General features: G+C 42.9%; 1 protein-coding gene across 8 annotated transcripts in view; it reads right to left on the reverse strand.

The window, feature by feature from the left end:
• Window positions 1–22,230, reverse strand: part of LOC138670121 (CYFIP-related Rac1 interactor A-like) — a 132,584-nt gene that overhangs the window by 96,470 nt on the left and 13,884 nt on the right. Inside the window, exon 1 of one of the 8 annotated variants that reach the window (XM_069757164.1) lies at window positions 7,514–7,866. The exons of 6 other annotated variants lie outside the window; for them this stretch is intronic. The gene's annotated coding sequence lies outside the window, so the exon portion shown is untranslated. Of the gene's footprint in view, window positions 1–7,513; window positions 7,867–22,230 lie in introns of those variants that run through there. One more of the 8 variants, XM_069757170.1, reaches the window with a different exon arrangement.

The raw sequence follows: 22,230 nt of genomic DNA on the forward strand, positions 1-22,230 counted from the left end.
CTGTCAGAAACGATATTCTCTGGAATGCCATGTAAACGAACCACATGCTGGAAGAACAATGGCACAAAATCAGAGGAGGAAGGCAATTTAGACAATGGTACCAAATGGACCATCTTAGAAAAGCGATCACAGACCACCCAAATGACTGACATCTTTTGAGAAACGGGAAGATCTGAAATAAAATCCATAGAGATATGTGTCCAAGGCCTCTTCGGGACTGGCAAGAGCAAAAGCAACCCACTGGCACGAGAACAGCAGGGCTTAGCCCGAGCACAAATCCCACAGGACTGCACAAACGAACGCACATCCCGCGACAGAGATGGCCACCAAAAGGATCTAGCCACTAACTCTCTGGCACCAAAGATTCCAGGATGACCAGCCAAGACCGAACAATGAACCTCAGAGATAACTTTATTCGTCCACCTATCAGGGACAAACAGTTTCTCCGCTGGACAACGATCAGGTTTATTAGCCTGAAATTTTTGCAGCACTCGCCGCAAATCAGGGGAGATGGCAGACACAATTACTCCCTCTTTGAGGATACCCGCCGGCTCAGATACACCCGGAGAGTCGGGCACAAAACTCCTAGACAGAGCATCCGCCTTCACATTTTTAGAGCCCGGAAGGTATGAAATCACAAAGTCAAAACGGGCAAAAAACAACGACCAACGAGCTTGTCTAGGATTCAACCGCTTGGCGGACTCGAGATAAGTCAAGTTCTTATGATCAGTCAAGACCACCACGCGATGCTTAGCTCCTTCAAGCCAATGACGCCACTCCTCGAATGCCCACTTCATGGCCAGCAACTCTCGGTTGCCCACATCATAATTTCGCTCAGCAGGCGAAAACTTCCTGGAGAAGAAGGCGCACGGTTTCATCACTGAGCAATCAGAACCTCTCTGCGACAAAACAGCCCCTGCTCCAATCTCAGAAGCATCAACCTCGACCTGGAACGGAAGCGAAACATCTGGTTGACACAACACAGGGGCAGAAGAAAAACGACGCTTCAACTCTTGAAAATCTTCCACAGCAGCAGAAGACCAATTGACCACATCAGCACCCTTCTTGGTCAAATCGGTCAATGGTTTAGCAATAGTAGAAAAATTGCCGATGAAGCGACGATAAAAATTAGCAAAGCCCAGGAACTTTTGCAGACTTTTCAGAGATGTCGGCTGAGTCCAATCATGGATGGCTTGGACATTAACAGGATCCATCTCGATAGTAGAAGGGGAAAAGATGAACCCCAAAAATGAAACCTTCTGCACACCAAAGAGACACTTTGATCCCTTCACAAACAAAGAATTAGCACGCAGGACCTGAAAAACCGTTCTGACCTGCTTCACATGAGACTCCCAATCATCCGAGAAGATCAAAATGTCATCTAAGTACACAATCAGGAATTTATCCAGGTACTCTCGGAAGATGTCATGCATAAAGGACTGAAACACTGATGGAGCATTGGCAAGTCCGAATGGCATTACTAGATACTCAAAATGACCCTCGGGCGTATTAAATGCAGTTTTCCATTCATCGCCTCGCTTAATTCGCACAAGATTATACGCACCACGAAGATCTATCTTGGTGAACCAACTAGCCCCCTTAATCCGAGCAAACAAATCAGATAACAACGGCAAGGGGTACTGAAATTTAACCGTGATCTTATTTAGAAGGCGGTAATCTATACAAGGTCTCAGCGAACCATCCTTCTTGGCTACAAAAAAGAACCCTGCTCCTAATGGCGACGATGACGGGTGAATATGCCCCTTCTCCAGGGACTCCTTCAAATAACTGCGCATAGCGGCGTGCTCAGGCACAGATAAATTAAACAATCGGCCTTTTGGGAACTTACTACCAGGAATCAAATTGATAGCACAATCACAATCCCTATGCGGAGGTAGGGCATCGGACTTGGGCTCATCAAATACATCCCGGTAATCAGACAAGAACTCTGGAACCTCAGAAGGGGTGGATGACGAAATTGACAGAAATGGAACATCACCATGTACCCCCTGACAACCCCAGCTGGACACCGACATGGATTTCCAATCTAATACTGGATTATGGACTTGTAGCCATGGCAACCCCAACACGACCACATCATGCAGATTATGCAACACCAGAAAGCGAATAACCTCCTGATGTGCAGGAGCCATGCACATGGTCAGCTGGGTCCAGTACTGAGGCTTATTCTTGGCCAAAGGCGTAGCATCAATTCCTCTCAATGGAATAGGACACTGCAAGGGCTCCAAGAAAAACCCACAATGCTTAGCATACTCCAAGTCCATCAAATTCAGGGCAGCGCCTGAATCCACAAATGCCATGACAGAATAAGATGACAAAGAGCAGATCAAGGTAACGGACAGAAGAAATTTTGACTGTACTGTACCAATGGTGGCAGACCTAGCGAACCGCTTAGTGCGCTTAGGACAATCAGAGATAGCATGAGTGGAATCACCACAGTAGAAACACAGCCCATTCAGACGTCTGTGTTCTTGCCGTTCAACTCTGGTCAAAGTCCTATCGCACTGCATAGGCTCAGGTTTAAGCTCAGGTATCAGGTAATACCGCCAAATGGTGCACAGATGTACGCTCACGCAAGCGTCGACCAATCTGAATGGCCAAAGACATAGACTCATTCAAACCAGCAGGCATAGGAAATCCCACCATGACATCCTTAAGGGCTTCAGAGAGACCCTTTCTGAACATAGCTGCCAGCGCAGATTCATTCCATCGAGTGAGCACGGACCACTTTCTAAATTTCTGACAATATACCTCTATCTCATCCTGACCCTGACAAAGAGCCAGCAAATTTTTTTCTGCCTGATCCACAGAATTAGGCTCATCGTACAGCAATCCGAGCGCCAGGAAAAACGCATCGATATTACTTAATGCAGGATCTCCTGGCGCAAGAGAAAATGCCCAGTCCTGAGGGTCGCCACGCAAAAAAGAAATAATGATCAAAACCTGTTGAACTGGATCACCAGAGGAGCGAGGTTTCAAGGCCAGAAATAGTTTACAATTATTTTTGAAACTCAGAAACTTAGTTCTATCACCAAAAAACAAATCAGGAATAGGAATTCTTGGTTCTAACATAGATTTCTGATCAATAGTGTCTTGAATCTTTTGTACTCTTGCCGAGAGCTGATCCACACATGAAGACAGACTTCTAATGTCCATTGCTACACCTGTGTCCTGAACCACCCAAATGTCTAGGGAAAAAAAAAGGCAAAACACAGTGCAGAGAAAAAAAATGGTCTCAGAACTTCTTTTTTCCCTCTATTGAGAATCATTAGTACTTTGGCTTCCTGTACTGTTATGATTAGGTAATTCAGTACCACAGTGAACATAGAGGTCAGAGCACATACAGTGATCTGACAATAATCCAAAAACATAGAACGAGCTCTGAGACGTGGGAACTCTGTTGACCGCAATCCCTAATCCTATCCAACAACACTAGAGGCAGCCGTGGATTGCGCCTAACGCTACCTATGCAACTCGGCACAGCCTGAGAAACTAGCTAGCCTGAAGATAGAAAATAAGCCTACCTTGCCTCAGAGAAATACCCCAAAGGAAAAGGCAGCCCCCCACATATAATGACTGTGAGTAAGATGAAAAGACAAACGTAGAGATGAAATAGATTTAGCAAAGTGAGGCCCGACTTTCTGAACAGAGCGAGGATAGGAAAGGTAACTTTGCGGTCAACACAAAACCCTAAAAACCACGCAAAGGGGGGCAAAAAGACCCTCCGTACCGAACTAACGGCACGGAGGTACACCCTCTGCGTCCCAGAGCTTCCAGCAAACAAATAGATAAGCTGGACAGAAGAAAAGCAAACAAAATAGCAAAGGAAAACTTAGCTATGCAGAGCAGCAGGCCACAGGAACGATCCAGGAGGAAAACAAGTCCAATACTGGAACATTGACAGGAAGCCAGGATCAAAGCACTAGGTGGAGTTAAGTAGAGCAGCACCTAACGACCTCACCACATCACCTGAGGGAGGAAACTCAGAAGCCGCAGTACCACTTCCCTCCACCAACGGAAGCTTACAGAGAGAATCAGCCGAAGTACCACTTGTGACCACATGAGGGAGCTCTGCCACAGAATTCACAACACATTTCCCTCCTTCACAAAAAAAGACTGAACAAGAAATACTTGTTGCATGTCCAAAAACAGCAGTGACAACAGACTTCACTATTGATGTGGAACGTATGGATGTCATATTTGACTTATCAAATGGGTGTGCAAAACTATTAATTTTTTACATATGTGGCGCCCCAGGGTCCTGGTTGTCACAGTAGCATTGCTCACCTCACGGGGAGAGTGATGTTACGCCGCTTGAAGGCAAGAAGGGATAACTGCAACCAGATACCACAAAAATGCAAGACATTCACACAACAGGGGGAGCTTTTAATCCTACTTGCTATATATATATATATATATATATATATATATATATATATATATATATATATATATGGTAGTCTGTAGGGAAAGTCAGTTCAGTCTTGCCAGGAAACAGACTGGACCAGTCTGAGGCAGAGGAAGGTTTTACGGAGCTGTGCCGCCGCAGTGCAGCAGTTCCTGGAAAGAGACATTTAGAGGGCCGAATTGATTGCAGCGAATGTGCAGGAGAGCAAAGCACAGGACAGAATACCAGGGGGAGACCAGCCCTGAGCAGGCTGCCTCCTTCTGAAGCGCAGAGACCGGTAGCCGGAACACCAAGGTTGTAAGGACCTCTTTGACATGCATCAGAGACCGGCAGGACAGCTGAACTCCTACCTGTCCGACCTAGCACCACCAAGGGTACTCCTAACTTGCCTTCAAGCCAGCCAGACCCTGCCTGCCCTGTGATCTGATGCTCTGGACTGTGGATGCTGAAGTCTTCAGTAAACCAAGGTAAAGAGACTGCAACCTTGTGTCCTTGTTCTTTATTGCACTCCTCACCATCTTTCATCTACACCACAGGAGCCCTGGTGATACACTTCACCTGTGGGAAGTTATACCATATAGCTGCCATAACATCACCCCAGAAGACCTCTTAAAGCAGCGTCGGTCCCCATTGACCGAACACCACAGGTGGTGTCACGAACATAAACTTTATTCCCTTTAAAGACCTTCCCCATTAACGTTGATGCCCAGGGCCACAGACCGGGTCACAGCCACCGTGACATCCCCCTCTGCAACCGGACCCGGTACCGAGTACCCCACTGCCCTGTGGGCGCATCACATACATACTGTAAGATAGACAGTCGCTGTTAAATGGCTGGATTTTTTTAAATTCTCTTTTGCATTTTTTGACACAATTATTCCCCTCTTTCTAAAAATGATTGAACAAAAAATGGGTACACATCCAAATAACAGCAGCCATAGCAGGCCGCAGATTTGTGTTAAGTGTTAGGACATCAAATTAAACTAATATAACAGGCGTGCAAAAACTTAGTACAGTAGTTTGTGACAAATACACTTTTGTCTGGCAGACACTAAGAAAACACATTGCGGTAAAAAAAGCAGCATGTTCATTAATTTTGCGGATTTTCTGCATTTTCCCGCTATTCTATGCATTTGGGAAAAAACGCACAAAAAACGTGAAAAAAAAACGCATGCGGATTTCTGGCAGAAATATCCATTTTTTGTCAGGAAATTTCTGTTAGAAAATCCTGACGTGTGCACATACCCTAATAGAATTTTCTCTCTTTCTGCAATATTTTTGGCTTGAATAATGAAAAAGATGCAAAGAATAGCAGCTACAAGCAACACTAAATCTTTGTTTGATCAAACACTGCTGCCAGTTCTCCTCATTTTCATTCTTTCTCCTTATCAACTGAATTTATGTTTTCTCTTTTTTACAGACCACTAATTTTCATCAATACTGCTATTGTACAACACACTCTCTATAGAATGTGCTTTCTATTTCATGACATTCTCTCTATTTCTATTGCTAAGCTGTGAGCTGAATGCATCCTCTAACTGTCCAGATTCACCCCAAAATGGATGCTACATTCCCTGCCTCACTTTTATACAAAGTGTGATAGTCCCTCCTGATTGGCTGTGCTATACCATGTGATGCTATAATTGTAAGGCATTATTGGGAAGTCCTCCCAGCCATGTCACAGTTCATGTGAGCTTTGTCAAGCTGATGTAATCTCCTGCGATATGTAAAATGGTAATAGCCATTTTAGGGTATTCGCGCAAAGCAAATTACAATTTTTTCTACTTCGCCAAGTTCATCAAATTCCTAAAAATGTCACAAAAATTTAGTTTGCATTGAATTGATTCGTTCATCTGGAGATGCTATGCAATTTGAAACCAATGGAAAAAACCTGATGTGATGGACATAGGAAATGTGCAAGGATATGGCAAACTAATCGCTCTGTGTTTGTCACATGAATCTCCTGTAGCATCATTGTACATTTAGAAGTTTTCCTTTCATAAACTACAGAAAATTCTGTTAGACCAATCTTGTATAATTTTTCGGTCGTTGCTTTCTGGTCACACGCACTTGTTAGATGAAATCAGCTTTTGCACCACTGACTTCCTTTCAAGATTTTTGTGGGATTTCTATACAAACCTTCTATTCTCAGAGATAAAACTGTACATAGCGCAGCCCCTTTACAAGATCTGGTTTCTATCAAGGTTTATTGAATATACTCACAAGGTTAAAATCCAAATTCTGCATAAGTCATTGAAAACAGCAGCACGTCTTACACAAGTCCAACCCAGGGTTTCGCCTTTTGGCTTCAATTGTGAATATAAATTCTGAGTTGGGTTTGTGCAATGCGTGTCAAGGTTTTTTAATGTTTTATGTTGAATTTGGATTTTAATCTTCATTGTACGGGGATGTTTCTGATTGAAGATGCTTCGGGACAGTTTCATGTGACAACATAAAACAGCGAGGTGTCTTTTTATAATTGCTGTTTTTGGAAATAATTTTAGACTTTGGTATCCAACCCCTGCCAGCTCTGTGATTATTCCAGATTCTGGCTGATATATCTTCATACACATAGAAAATCGCAAGTTTGTTTCAGTTTACTAGTGACAAATGAAGGGTGTTTTATTGGTCTTTGAAATACCCCTTAAAGCATACATTCACATTTGAACATTATTTTACATTTCTACATAAAAAAAGTTGACTAACTTTTTACATTGCTATACTACAGCCTGTATTACACCCTAAAGTTGCATTTAGAATTTGCAGACCTTAGATCATAAATCGGCTAACATACTTTGCTAGCTAAATGTACACAAATAGCTTGTCCTGGAATTTTTGTATACTACAAAGTGTAGTCTTAACAACAGGCATTTTGCAGTAATCTGGGTAATGCAGCGGTAGGACCATACACAGTGAAACTGCAGTGACCCAAGCAAGTTCAAACAAAACGTTTCTTTATTGTGCTACTTCACACAGTCTTTTAGCAATACATAGTAAATGACTTCTTCATCCAGGCCAAAGGAAAATATACAGTACACGGCTTCTTCACATAGTCTATCAGAAGTACACAGTAATCGGCTTTACCTTTGCAGTCCCCACACAGACCGGACTTCCCTCTGTCCAGTTTCCCTGGGGCGACCGTCCACCGATACCAAGTCTCTACTCACGCCATGCACATCACGCTATCCACCGGATTGCAGCCTGGCAACACAAGACAGCCTGGGACGCAGGGTGTCAGTTCCTTTTGCCCCTGTGTTGCTCCACACACAAAGAGCTCTGCAGACAACTTCTCTGCTTCCCAACCAACACTGACACACCTCCCCCTCTACTACAGGGATTTTAATCAGTCACTGCATCACTATTCTAATTACAGCCACACCTGTGTCTGCAGTAAGCTATCATGGCCTCACTACGCATTCATGCATATTCTGGAGAGCACATACAGTGCCCCCTATCTGTAACAGGGGTCACTGCCCCACATATCCTCCCCCCCTGTTCACACCTGTGGGATTGAACATTTGTTACCCAGTAAGGGCGCGAGACAGGGTATCTGTATGCCCCTGTGACATCCCCACTCGACACTGCACTAAGAAACCAAAGTAGGGACTGGAACCATCGATTGGCGCATGCATCCCTCCCCTTTGCGGTTCTCCTCCACACTTCATTACGGGACCACCCCCTTGTTCTCCATTACAGAAGCCAAGCCCTCTTTTCTGTTTAACCATAGATTTGGGCCAGTTTTGGGTGGTCTCGACCTTGTTTATTTTGGGCACACTAACCCCACGGGTCATCCTGTCACTTAAGTATCTGCTTTCGAGCCCCTGGTACCGTTTCCTCTGTACCCTTATCCGTGCCTCAGTGGCTATATCACGCTGAAATGCCATGGACCGCACTGGCAACTCTGAGCATATATCTGTACTACGCCGCACCAGAACCTGAGCCTCCCGGCAATGCTGTTTAGTGAGCGCTCTACCTAATTTACCCTGACCCCCGGCCCCATCCTTGATCGTGCCAGAGGGTTCCTCGTGCGCATGTCCCCAGTCGCCTCTGCGAACATACACTCCCGGCTCTTCTCATACCTGTGTCTTTTATATCTGCATCTCCGTGTGGGACCCAGGATCTGAGCGCTCCCAACCTTACCAGGGAACACCTCCAGCTTAGGATTCAATGGGGTCCCCACAAACTCTACTGCCACAACCTCTACAGTGAGTCTATCGGGATTACACTCTAACCCTAAATTGGTGACCCCTGTGGCATACATCTTAGGATCTTCGGGTTCTAAGCCCGAAACAACATCTTTAGTTTCTCCTGCCATTACCTTTAGGGGGAGCCTTTCGGGATTACACTCTGTCCCTAGGTTGGCGACCCCTATGGCAGGTATCTCAATATCTTTGGGTTCTGCACCCGGTACAACTTTTTCCGTGAGAGGGTTGAACCTAGTCTCCCACAGGGATCAAAACGGGCAAATCTCTCCCCAACACAGCCCCATATGGAAGGGTCTTTGCCACTCCCACCACATGTCTAATGTGCCCACACAGTGTAGAAACATTGACCTCCGCGGTCGGGTACTCCCGGATTTCCCCATGGATGCCCATCACCTTCACTTTCGGTTTGTTGGTGTTGTCCTCCCCAGCAACAAGGGAATGATGGACCAGAGTCACTTTACTCCCCGTGTCCAAGAGAGCCTCTGTTTGGCTCCCATTCACAAGTACCTGGCACAATTCTGGTTTGCTGCCAGCTGTGCCCATAGTGGTGATACAGACAGACTGGGCACACATAGACTCCTGACCAGTGTTCCCACAGTCCATGGGCTGAGATGTTCCTGAACAGTTACTAGCCCCATGCCTGGGCTCTGGTGCAACATCCTGAGTGGACTTATACCGCTCAATCAATTCTATCAGCAGTTCCAGGTGGCCTAGGTCCCTCAGCCCGACCCAACGCTGCATGGCGGCCGGCAGAGCCCTCGCCATCCAGTCAGCCACGATTCTCTCCATCATCTCATACGGAGAACAGAACTCAGGCTGGAGCCACTCCTCCACCAATTGCAACAAGTCATTTGCTTGAGACCTGGCAGACCGAGTCTCTACATAGGACCACTGGTACACCCAATGATCACCCCTTACCTTTGGGGTCTTTTCAGCACCCTGCTGTTCACCCCCCATTTTAGGGGTCTCCATTTTAACATGCTGAATCTCTGCTAGCTTCCACTGTAGTGCCTCCTGCTGCTGCTGAAACTGCAGCTCCTGCTGCTTCAGAACCTCTTGCAGCGAACGCTGAAACTGCAGCATCTCTTGCTGAAGCCTTTGCTGATTAAGCACAACCTGCTCCAAAAGTTTCTCAATTTCTCCAGCAAACTTGCACAAAAATCTGCAGCACTCTCTGGGGTATGCCTTAGTTCACATGGCCCGCATTCTTTCCACCATATGTGATGCAGCGGTAGGACCATACGCAGTGAAACGGCAATGACCCAAGCAAGCTCAAACAAAACATTTCTTTATTGTCTTACTTCACACAGTCTTTTAGCAATACATAGTAAATGGCTTCTTCATCCAGGCCAAAGGAAAATATACAGTACACGGCTTCTTCACATAGTCCATCAGCAATATAAAGTAACCGGCTTTACCTTTGCAGTCCCTACACAGGCCGGACTTCCCTCTGTACAGTTTCCCTGGGGTGTCCGCCCGCCGATACCAAGTCTCTGCTCACGCCATGCACATCACGCTATCCTCTGGATTGCAGCCTGGCAACACAAGACAGCCAGGGATGCAGGGTGTCATTTCCTTTTGCCCCTGTGTTGCTCCACACACAAAGAGCTCTGCAGACAACTTCTCTGTCTGCTTCCAAACCAACACTGACACACCTCCCACTCTACTACAGGGATTTTAGTCAGTTACTGCTTCACTATTCTAATTACAGCCACACCTGTGTCTGCAGTATGCCCTCATGGCCTCTCTACGCTTCCATGCACATTCTGGAGAGCACATACAGCGCCCCTTAGCTGTAACAGGGGTCACTGCCTCATATCTGATATAGGAAAAAGTACAGTTAGGTCCATATATATTTGGACAGAGAGAACATTTTTCTAATTTTGGTTATAGACATTACCACAATGAATTTTAAACAAAACATTTCAGATGCAGTTGACATTCCGACTTTCAACTTTCATTTGATGGTATCCACATTAAAATTGGATGAAGGGTTTAGGAGTTTCAGCTCCTTAACATGTGCCACCCTGTTTTTAAAGGGACCAAAAGTAATTGGACAGATTCAATAATTTTAAATAAAATGTTCATTTTTAGTACTTGGTTGAAAACCCTTTGTTGGCAATGACTGCCTGAAGTCTTGAACGCAAGGACATCACCAGACACTGTTTTTCCTCCTTTTTGATGCTCTGCCAGGCCTTCACTGCGGTAGTTTTCAGTTGCTGTTTGTTTGTGGGCCTTTCTGTCTGAAGTTAAGTCTTTATCAAGTGAAATGCATGCTCAATTGGGTTGAGATCAGTTGACTGACTTGGCCATTCAAGAATATTCCACTTCTTTGCTTTAATAAACTCCTGGGTTGCTTTGGCTTTATGTTTTGGGTCATTGTCCATCTGTAGTATGAAACAACGACCAATCAGTTTTGCTGAATTTGGCTGGATCTGAGCACACAGTATGTCTCTGAATACTTCAGAATTCAATCGGCTGCTTCTGTCCTGTGTCACATCATCAATAAATACAAGTGACCCAGTGCCACTGGCAGCCATGCATGCCCAAGCCATCACACTGCCTCCGCCGTGTTTTACAGATGATGTGGTATGCTTGGGATCATGAGCTGTACCACGCCTTCACCATACTTTTCTCTTTCCATCATTCTGGTAGAGGTTGATCTTGGTTTCATCTGTCCAAAGAATGCTCTTCCAGAACTGTGCTGGCTTTTTTAGATGTTTTTAAGCAAAGTCCAGTCTAGCCTTTTTATTCTTGATACTTATCAGTGGCTTGCACCATGCAGTGAACCCTCTGTATTTACTTTCATGCAGTCCTCTCTTTATGGTAGATTTGGATATTGATACGCCTACCTCCTGGAGAGTGTTCTTCATTTGGTTGGCTGTTGGGAAAGGGTTTCTCTTCACCAAGGATATTATTCTGTGATCATCCACCACTGATGTCTTCCGTGGGCGCCCAGGTCTTTTTGCATTGATGAGTTTCCAGTGCTTTCTTTCTTTCTCAGGATGTACCAAACTGTAGATTTTGCCACTCCTAAAACTGTGGCAATTTCTCGGATGGGTTTTTTCTGTTTTCGCAGCTTAAGGATGGCTTGTTTCACCTGCATAAAGAGCTCCTTTGACTGCATGTTCACTTCACAGCAAAACCTTCCAAATGCAAGCAACATACCTCAAATCAACTCCAGGCCTTTTATCTGCTTAATTGAGAATGACAGTAAAATATCGATATTTGCAGATGATACAAAACTATGTAAAGCAGTTAATACAAGAAAAGATAGTATTCTGCTACAGATGGATCTGGATAAGTTGGAAACTTGGGCTGAAAGGTGGCAGATGAGGTTTAACAATGATAAATGTAAGGTTATACACATGGGAAGAAGGAATCAATATCACCATTACACACTGAACGGGAAACCACTGGGTAAATCTGACAGGGAGAAGGACTTGGGGATCCTAGTTAATGATAAACTTACCTGGAGCAGCCAGTGCCAGGCAGCAGCTGCCAAGGCAAACAGGATCATGGGGTGCATTAAAAGAGATCTGGATGCACATGATGAGAGCATTATACTGCCTCTGTACAAATCCCTAGTTAGACCGCACATGGAGTACTGTGTCCAGTTTTGGGCACCGGTGCTCAGGAAGGATATAATGGAACTAGAGAGAGTACAAAGGAGGGCAACAAAATTAATAAAGGGGATGGGAGAACTACAATACCCAGATAGATTACTGAAATTAGGATTATTTAGTCTAGAAAAAAGACGACTGAGGGGCGATCTAATAACCATGTATAAGTATATAAGGGGACAATACAAATATCTCGCTGAGGATCTGTTTATACCAAGGAAGGTGACGGGCACAAGGGGGCATTCTTTGCGTCTGGAGGAGAGAAGGTTTTTCCACCAACATAGAAGAGGATTCTTTACTGTTAGGGCAGTGAGAATCTGGAATTGCTTGCCTGAGGAGGTGGTGATGGCGAACTCAGTCGAGGGGTTCAAGAGAGGCCTGGATGTCTTCCTGGAGCAGAACAATATTGTATCATACAATTAGGTTCTGTAGAAGGACGTAGATCTGGGGATTTATTATGATGGAATATAGGCTGAACTGGATGGACAAATGTCTTTTTTCGGCCTTACTAACTATGTTACTATGTTATTATGTTACTATATGACATAACGAAGGGATTGCCCACACCTGTCCATGAAATAGCCTTGGAGTCAATTGTCCAATTACTTTTGGTCCCTTTACAAACAGGGTGGCACATGTTAAGGATCTGAAACTCCTAAACCCTTCATCCAATTTTAATGTGGATACCCTCAAATGAAAGCTGAAAGTCTGAACTTCAACTGCATCTGAATTGTTTTGTTTAAAAGTCATTGTAGTAATGTCTATAACCAAAATTAGAAAAATGTTGTCTCTGTCCAAATATATATGGACCTAACTGTAATTCTCAATGTGCTAGTAAGCTTTTAGAGATATGTCTGTCAACAAGCTTGTTGACCATTTTGAACAGCAACTAACATACAGACTGCTACAGAGGCATACATAGAAATCATGGGACCTCATAGCAAGAGTTTGCCTTTTTCAAAGTACATAAATGCAGTCACAGAAAGGAAAATATATTCCAACCTTTAAACACAGAAGAGAGACATGTTTTGAAGCATGTGTACAAAAATTGTGCCACTGCTGAAGTCCCCATACCCAGTATGATGCTTCACAGTGAATACACCCACATAAATTGTTTCCACAGTACCACACACACAGTATGATGACCCCATTAGCAAGACCCACCAATATGATGCATCCATAGTTCTCCCCTTCAGTATGATGATTCCATAGCCCCTCCACACAAAGTATGATGGTCCCACAGCTTCCGCATACAGTATGATGCCCCTCCACAGTGCTTTCACACAGTATGATGGCCCCACAACCCTCTCCACAAAGTATTATGGTTCTCACATTATTATGCCCTCATAGCCCCACACAGCATATATATCATGGACCACCACAACTGCTCACACCATTCAATGGTCCTACAGCCCACCATACAGCGTGATGCCCCCCAAAGTGCCCTCACATAGTATGATGGCTGCACAATCCACTTCACACAGTACAATAGCCCCCACAGCCTCCAACACAGCATGATGGCCTCACAACATGAATGATGTCTCCCACAGCCCCCCACATTTTATGATGTACCCCTTAGCCCTCACAGCATGTATGATGGACCCTATAACTCCTCACACACAGTATGATGGTCCCCACTCCCCAAAGCCATATATGATAGCCCCCACAGCCCGACACACCAATATATCTCACCATACACCACTGCTTTGAATGTGAGCCTACCATCATTTTATGGACAATCATCTTGGCTATCTCATGCATAAATTTTACTTGTAAATATTTTGCATATAATTAGTTATACAGATACTTTTTTTATGTCACTGCATTTTTACTGTTTTGCTGCCAAAAATCGGAATTTTTAGTTTATTATTGTGTTTTGTATTTTGTAAATCCACCTTTGGCTTTCAACACTGCCTAAATCCTTCTGAGCATGCTCTCATCAGATTCAAGCATGTCTCAATTGAAATGTGCTGCCAGGTCCCTTCTACATGTTTCCAAAGTTATTATTATTATTATTTATTATTATAGCGCCATTTATTCCATGGCGCTTTACATGTGAGGAGGGTTATACATAATAAACAAGTACAATAATCTTGAACAATACAAGTCACAACTGGTACAGGAGGAGAGAGGACCCTGCCCGCGAGGGCTCACAATCTACAAAGTTGGTGCATACTGGTTACTTGGCTATCTAAACAGTTTTATATTAAACTCTACCCACAAGTGTTTGATTTGGTTGCAGTCTGTGGACTCTGGGGGACCAATCCAGCACCTCTATTTCATTGTCGTTGAACCATTTCTTTACCAATATAGATGTATTCTTTGGATCATTGTCCTGCTGGAACACTATGTTGTCCATTTCATACCCATAGTACTCGAGTATACAAAGTAACTCGTCTTGTAGGATACTCACATATAGCTCAGCATTGAGACCACCATCGATCCTGGTGAAGTATCCAACTCCTTTAACTGTCATACAACCTCATATCATTATGTTCCTCCACCAAACTTTACACCTCTTTCAATTTATCAATCCATTAGCCCCTTTTTCCCTTGTTCATTTGCACCCATCAGAGCCTAGTTTATTGACTTTTGTTGCATTGCTTCAAATCACCTGTTTCCAATCTTCTACTGTCCACATTTCATACTTTTTTGCAGACTCGAGCCAAAGTTTCTTATGACAATATTAATTGGAGGCTTCTTTTTTCGGGCCACTATTCCAGACTTGTGTAATGTGTGTCACACGATGCTTGCATGGACATCTGTGATCTCACTATTGCAAAACATACGAGCCACCTCCACTGCTGTGTTTGTTGCGCCAAAACTGCTAGACCTTGTGATGACCCGACTTGCCTGAATGTCCACCTCTTGGCTTTTTTTTGGATAGCTGGACATCATTTGTATTCTTCCAACTGTCATGTCACTCACATGATGTAGTTTGGCAATTTTTTTGGCAGAGTGACCGCTAACGATGAGCTGGGTGATGTTATTTCTCTTTTCTTGGGAAATCTGCTTCATGGCTGCTCCTCAATTTGAACCAGTGACCTTTCAATTGGGAATCAACCTGATAACACACTGAACTATTAAGGAATGTGAGAACAGGTTGTAATTTGTAGTATTCAGGAAGAAAAGGTTTTTTTCCCACTACCAGGAGCAACACAGTAACAATGCAGTGACATGTCAAGAATCTGCATAACTAATCACATGCTAAGCAACCATCCAGTTAACAGCTGTCTGAAAGTGGGGCATACAACTTAAAGATATGTATTGTGGTGCATGAAAAATGTAAATGTCCTTTATTTAAAGTTGCAGGACAATCGTTAGGAAAGCAGGACACTGCTCCTTCTCTTCCCCGCTCCCCCTGCTTTCCTAAGGATTGTCCAGCCACATGGAATAAAGGACGTTTACATTTTTTAAGTTATGGTGAGTGATGTTTTTTCTGCATATCTCAATTTTATGTATTAGATAACCAAGATGATTGTTTATAAAATAATGGTAGTCTCACGATCAAAGCAGTAGTGGATGGTGAGATATGGAGCTGGCATAATGTAGTAATGTCATCACGCTTGCCAAGCTGAGATGTCAGAGCTCACACACACAGGGTGAATGATGGAGTAGTGAGTGATGGCTGTTGTATTCAATGGTATTTGCATCCTGAGGATGGGGGGCAGTGTTGCTTAGCACTGGTCCTCCCAGCTCATGGGACCTACAGGTCCTTCTCAAAAAATTAGCATATAGTGTTAAATTTCATTATTTACCATAATGTAATGATTACAATTAAACTTTCATATATTATAGATTCATTATCCACCAACTGAAATTTGTCAGGTCTTTTATTGTTTTAATACTGATGATTTTGGCATACAACTCCTGATAACCCAAAAAAGCTGTCTCAATAAATTAGCATATTTCACCCATCCAATCAAATAAAAGTGTTTTTTAATAACAAACAAAAAAACCATCAAATAATAATGTTCAGTTATGCACTCAATACTTGGTCGGGAATCCTTTGGCAGAAATGACTGCTTCAATGCGGCGTGGCATGGAGGCAATCAGCCTGTGACACTGCTGAGATGTTATGGAGGCCCAGGATGCTTCAATAGCGGCCTTAAGCTCATCCAGAGTGTTGGGTCTTGCGTCTCTCAACTTTCTCTTCACAATATCCCACAGATTCTCTATGGGGTTCAGGTCAGGAGAGTTGGCAGGCCAATTGAGCACAGTAATACCATGGTCAGTAAACCATTTACCAGTGGTTTTGGCACTGTGAGCAGGTGCCAGGTCGTGCTGAAAAATGAAATCTTCATCTCCATAAAGCATTTCAGCCGATGGAAGCATGAAGTGCTCCAAAATCTCCTGATAGCTAGCTGCATTGACCCTGCCCTTGATGAAACACAGTGGACCAACACCAGCAGCTGACATGGCACCCCACACCATCACTGACTGTGGGTACTTGACACTGGACTTCAGGCATTTTGGCATTTCCTTCTCCCCAGTCTTCCTCCAGACTCTGGCACCTTGATTTCCGAATGACATGCAAAATTTGCTTTCATCAGAAAAAGTACTTGGGACCACTTAGCAACAGTCCAGTGCTGCTTCTCTGTAGCCCAGGTCAGGCGCCTCTGCCGCTGTTTATGGTTCAAAAGTGGCTTTACCTGGGGAATGCGGCACCTGTAGCCCATTTCCTGCACACACCTGTGCACGGTGGCTCTGGATGTTTCCACACCAGACTCAGTCCACTACTTCCTCAGGTTCCCCAAGGTCTGGAATCGGTCCTTCTCCACAATCTTCCTCAGGGTCCGGTCTCCTCTTCTCGTTGTACAGCGTTTTCTGCCACATTGTTTCCTTCCAACAGACTTACCATTGAGGTGCCTTGATACAGCACTCTGGGAACAGCCTATTTGTTGAGAAATTTCTTTCTGGGTCTTACCCTCTTGCTTGAGGGTGTCAATGATGGCCTTCTTGACATCTGTCAGGTCGCTAGTCTTACCCATGATGGGGGTTTTGAGTAATGAACCAGGCAGGGAGTTTATAAAAGCCTCAGGTATCTTTTGCATGTGTTTAGAGTTAATTAGTTGATTCAGAAGATTAGGGTAATAGGTCATTTAGAGAACCTTTTCTTGATATGCTAATTTATTGAGACAGGTTTTTTGGGTTATCAGGAGTTGTATGCCAAAATCATCAGTATTAAAACAATAAAAGACCTGACAAATTTCAGTTGGTGGATAATGAATCTATAATATATGAAAGTTTAATTGTAATCATTACATTATGGTAAATAATGAAATTTAACACTATATGCTAATTTTTTGAGAAGGACCTGTATAGGGGCCATTTGATCTGCCCTTATGGGAAGTACGCACCTGGGCTATTATTTGGGACCAGTGGAAGATGAATAAAAATAAATTTCTAAGAAGGTTACTCATGTATATTCAAATAAAAAATCCGGACTACCAATTTATGCTACAGTCCACATGAAAAGAAATATCTCCCCAAAATATATAAAATACAATATTTAACATCTTTGATAGTAGATCCTTCTATATTACTTCAAAACACTCTTTTTCAGTGATTACTTTGTATCTCCGTTCATACTGCACCCACACATACAAATGATACACCATTTGAATGGTAAACTTGCCCCCTTCAGCAAGAAAATAGCCAAACAAACCACACATCCATGATGTGATCACAAAATACAGTTTAAAAGTTAATTTTCATAAACCTGCAGTAAGGAAAAATGACCTGCAGGTGGCACCACACAACCCCAGAGCACACTACCACAAAGCTGCTTTCAGACATCACAAACAAATCCAAACAGATTTCACACTTCACTGCAGGTGAGTCACATATGCAAACACATTTGGAAACATGCACTGCTTATTCTATTGGAAACATGCACTACCTATTGTACATTTCAAGCTGCATTTGGAGCGCAGACCTGACATTGTTTTGGTTTGGAATTACTTTGCAGGGTGACTAGGAAGAGGTGTATAAAAAGCAGGCCTTGAAGCAGGCCAACACGAACGAGACGTCCCAAACCTCTTCAGACACCATCTCAGCGAACATCAAACAGACTACAACCTCATGAACAAAGACAACAAAGACTTGAAAATCACAGACAGGCTCAACAGAAGCACAGACAACAGATATTATATCAGCGTAGAACACTACTGCAAGAGCACTCTATTGATTTAGTTCCACCTTATTACTTCCTGCGTCTACAAGTCATCTGTGCAATGAGGTGCCAACATTCACTTCCAAAGACATACTGTTGTGCTCACTTATTACTTCCAGACAATGAAGTTAAAATCCACAGTGTTAGGAGTATGGATAAAGTATGTCCACATTGTTCAGCAAAGCTCTATTTAGGTGAAGTTGGTAGTGACCAATCTGCTTCCATCTGTTGCCTCAAGGGAAAGGTTAAATTACATGCCATGTTTGAAAAGAACTTCAGACACTTATTGAAAAGAATGATCACGTAGCTCAAAACTATTTGCAAAATATACGGCAATTTAATAATGCTCTGGCTTTTGCATCAGTTCAAGTGAACTCTGTCAATATTCCTGGCAGGGGGCCATATTGTTTCAAAATACATGGCCAGGTTTATCACATGGTGGGAAGTTTACAACCACCTGAAGGGGTTAACCCAACTTACGCAGGCCTTTTCATTCTCAATTTTGACTCTGCGTTGCAGCATCGTATTGACAATCCAGCCAATAGAAAATGTTGACAAGATTTAATGGATAAATTGCAAATAATGCTAACAAACCATAACCCTTATGCACAGATGTTCAAGTATATCAAAGATGTCTCACACGATGCTTCTCAGTTGCAATTACATATATAAATACCTGTCTGTGTTTATCATCTCATTAAATACATTTACATTTGACCAGCTTGCTTTTCCGGAAATTGCCTGCGCCCCCGATGACCAATGTGCGAAAATCTTGCAAGGGCCAACTAGTATTTAGATATTGTGTAGCAAATATTTTTTCAGGCTTAAAGGACAAGACAAAGCTAGGATATAAGAAGAACATGATAGATTTTCATGAATGTGAACGGTGTATGGAAATATGGTTGTGGACAACACAGTGTTTGACATGGTCATGAGTTTTCTGACAATAAGAAAACCCACTGGCACTCTTGCAAATGGAATAACAATTGATTGCGTATTATACTTTCAGTTTACATTCTGCTTTATAGCCCAGGTGTTTAGATTCTGGAATAATGAATTGTCATCCATAATAATATTACACCACAGGAACACAGTTGTCAATCGGTCAATCACTGGCATAAGACATTACCATTGATATGGAGCTATGCTAACAGGTACTTCACTAACTTCTTGATTTCTTTTCAAATCACATACAGTGGGGAAAAAAGTATTTAGTCAGCCACCAATTGTGCAAATTCTCACACTTAAAAAGCAACACTGACTTTCAACTCCCTCAAAAGGTTTCCTATGGGGTTGAGATCTGGAGACTGGCTAAGCCACTCCAGGACCGTCGTATGCTTCTTACGGATCCACTGCTTCATTACCCTGGTGGTGTGCTTGGGATCATTATCATGCTGAAAGACCCATTCACGTTTCATCTTCAATGCCCTTGCTGATGGAAGGTTTGCACTCAAAATCTCATGATACCTGGCCCCATTCATTATTTCATGTACACGGATCAGTCATCCTGGTCCATTTGCAGAGAAACAGCCCCAAAGCATGATGTTGCCACCCCCATGCTTCACAGTAGGTATGGTGTTCTTTGGATGCAGCTCAGCATTCTGTCTCCTCCAAATATGACGAGTTTTGTTTCTACCAAACAGTTCTACTTTGGTTTTATCAGACCATATGACATTCTCCCAATACTCTTCTGGATAATCCAAATGCTTGCTAGCAAACTTTAGATGGACCCGGACATGTACTTGATCTGAGTCGCTGGCGGCGTAGTGTGTTACTGATGGTAAAAACAAAACAAAAATACAGCAAAAAGGCAGAAATCGTTACCTGCCCAGGCCTCCAAACAAATGCACTATCCGTATGCAGTAGACCCGTATAGTTAAGATGGCAGTAACACAAGTGCAAGAATATCGATGAGGCAACACTTACAGCCTACCAATTCATGGAGGGTGCGGTTCACAACTATGTGGGTCCACTGCATCCGGATAGTGCATTTGTTTGGAGGCCTGGGCAGGTAAGGATCTCTGCCTTTTTGCTGTATTTTTGTATTTTTGGAGGATGTTCCAGTCCTCTTTTTGTGCTATTGCTGTTACTGATGGTAGCCTTTGTTACCGTGGTCCCAGCTCTATGCAGGTGATTCACTAGGTCCCCCCATGAGGTTCTGGCATTTTTGTCACCGTTCTTGTGATCATTTTGACCCCACAGGGTGAGATCTTGCGTGGAGCCTCAGATCGAGGGAGATTATCAATGGTCTTGTATGTCTTCCATTTTCTTATTATTGCTCTCACAGTTGATTTCATCACACCAAGCTGCTTGCCTATTGCAGTTTCAGTCTTCTCAGCCTAGTGCATGGCTACAATTTTGTTTCTGGTGTCCTTCAACAGCTCTTTAGACATTCCTCACCATAGTGGAGTTTGGAGTCAGACTGTTTGAGGTTGTGGACAGGTGTCTTTTATACTGATAACAAGTTCAAACAGGTGCCATTACTACAGGTAATGAGTGGAAGACAGAGGAGCCTCTTAAAGAAGAAGTTACAAGTCTGTGAGAGCCAGAAATCTTGCATGTTTTAGGTGACCAAATACTTATTTTCCACCATAATTTGAAAAATAAATCTGGCCAAATCAAAGTGATTTTCTGGATTTGTTTTCTCATTTTGACTCTCATAGTTGTGTTCTACCTATGATGTCAATTACAGGCCTCTCTCATCTCTTAAGTGTGAGAACTTGCACAATTTGTGGCTGACTAAATACTTTTTTCCCCTCTCTAGTGTAGAACCTATGGTATTACAATTTAGTAGATCCAATGTGGCTTCTTTCCGGCATGTTATTCCTGCAGTGGAAGTGGCAGTACTCTATATGGTAACACTGCTCTCCTCTCAGATAATATGTTACGTAGTTTTTTTAACAAAGCAGTTAATATATAAGAAATTACCTATTTTAAGACCCTCTTTAAACCCAAACCAGAACCATATAAGGTTTCCTTCACGCCACGTTTATGGTCAGCGTCACCTGTATATATTTAGATAGCAAAATAAAATATCCAAATGTATTCTGTAAGGTATAAACAGCTTTTTTCCTCCAAACACATGCCATAACGTAAGGTTATTTAGGTAGGTATGAAATAACTTTATGTTTTTAAGGTGCATCTTTAACAGATAAAATATCTGGACACTGTTCCTTGACAATACTGTAAAGAGTAGCCTAATATGCTATATACTACAGTATATACTATCTTATAGTGGGTCAATGGCATATATTGTACTACCAAAACCATGACTTTACATAAAAAAACAAACCTCTATGCTGTCAACCTGATGTGATTGGGGTAAAAAGCTGCCTGCCACTACAATGAACAAATATACTTAGATGGGTAAAGGCCCTAGATTTATTATTCTTTTTTATCTAGCGGCATCATATACCGCAGCAGTTTACAAACACCATCCATCTATAATGTAATTACCGTACAAATGTTTTTTTCAGCTTTGTAGCCTATTGGAAAACTATGTTTTGGTTCAGGAGAACAATGGACGTGTTGGGATGTCGCAACCACTGTGAAATCATCTGTGAAATTATAAATCGATAATACAAATGAAAATAAGCAACTTTGCCATATATCTTATCAGAGAAATTAGTTTCTTTCTATTCCTAAATTAATCTTTCATGCTCAATTCATGGATAAAATGTGTAAAATCTGCAGTCAGTGAAAACAGATTTCCCCATTGCTGATATAGGAGATGACTAGGGTTGAGCGAAACGGGTCGTTCATTTTCAAAAGTCGCCGACTTTTAGCAAAGTCGGGTTT

This window comes from Ranitomeya imitator, chromosome 3, assembly GCF_032444005.1.
Source record: "Ranitomeya imitator isolate aRanImi1 chromosome 3, aRanImi1.pri, whole genome shotgun sequence".
Lineage (NCBI taxonomy): Eukaryota > Metazoa > Chordata > Amphibia > Anura > Dendrobatidae > Ranitomeya > Ranitomeya imitator.